We start from the raw sequence: 1,360 nt of genomic DNA, 5'->3' as shown, positions 1-1,360 counted from the left end.
ACATGAGATTGATTATGCTAAATGAATGATGGCTTCAACATGATTTAATGAAGATGATTTTCAATGAAGAGATTTGAATGTTACCTTATCTGATTGAATTGACTGATTGAATTAACATGATTTTATGTTTCCTATTTCCTTAAATCAAATCAAATTTTATTTGTATAGCGCCAAATCATAACCAGTTGTTATCTCAAGACACTTTACAAAAAGAGCAGGGGTCCGTTTCAGAAAGCGGGTTTAGTGAAAACCCCGAGTTTGTTAACCCTGAAATGAGGGAAACCTCGGGTTTGCCGTTTCAGAAAGAGAGGTAACTTTAACTCTGACTTGGTTACTATGGTAACTGTGTCTGTGAACCTAACCTGGTCGCGAGGAGGTTTTCTTCAGGAAAGTTTCGCTCTGTCTCCTCCCTCTAGAATATAAAACCCTCATTCAACTTCCTCATTCATTCAGCCCGTCTCAAACGTGTGTTTGAGCGATTACCGAATTAAAAGAAGAAACGTGGCGTCTCTGTGCTGCTCTGACCTCTTTGCAAAAGTCTTTTATAATCATGATAAAAAAATCAAAAGATAAATCTGTGTCAAAGTCATCATTATTAGATTTTCCACCACCACTGCCGAGAGCGCTCAGATAAGACGGCGTAAGATATTGGATGTTTTTAAACTAACACAATTCAGTTTAATCAACATGAATTATAATGTATGTGAAGTCAGCATCATGTTAGGGATGAAGCTAATGCACATTAAAACAGCCACTGAATGATATTTCATTAGTTTAATATTTAAAATAGGATTGAAGTGAGGTTCAGCCATGAGCCTGTTCTGCCTGAGCCGCACCTTTGAATGATGTTCTGGTATTTTATTTTCAACTGCTTCCATGTACATTTTTCTCCTGCTGGATTGCTCCTAAATTAAGATACATTTTAGCTTCCGGTCGTGATTAAGTATTAAATAAATAGACCAGTTCAAACTTGCACATTTACTCGAGCAGCAGTTTCTTCCCAGTTAAGGACTTACAACATCTGAAGCATCAACAGCAGACTTCAGTGATGTGACTCGTTGGTTTTCTGTTGCTATGCTTTTATCATTATGAGTAGATTATATACCAAATATGACCAATTTTAATGGTAACAGACAAACATGCAAAACAGAGAGAGACAGCTCAACACAGTGCAGACTGAGAGCAGCAGCAGGGTGAAACCAGAAGCAGAGTCCCTGTTGGAGTCGGTCAGAGCATTTCCATAGAGAGCCACTTTGCATCAGCAGCACCATGCTCCAGTGCTCTGGGAGAGTTTATAGTCCTGACAGTTGAACACTGGATGACTGACAGCTGTCCTTCATGACAAAAGAAGCCACAGAAA

Source organism: Semicossyphus pulcher, unplaced genomic scaffold (assembly GCF_022749685.1).
Source record: "Semicossyphus pulcher isolate SPU_LCO1_2020_fin unplaced genomic scaffold, fSemPul1.0.p SCAF_5, whole genome shotgun sequence".
NCBI lineage: Eukaryota > Metazoa > Chordata > Actinopteri > Labriformes > Labridae > Semicossyphus > Semicossyphus pulcher.
Note: the sequence above shows the minus strand (reverse complement) of the source record.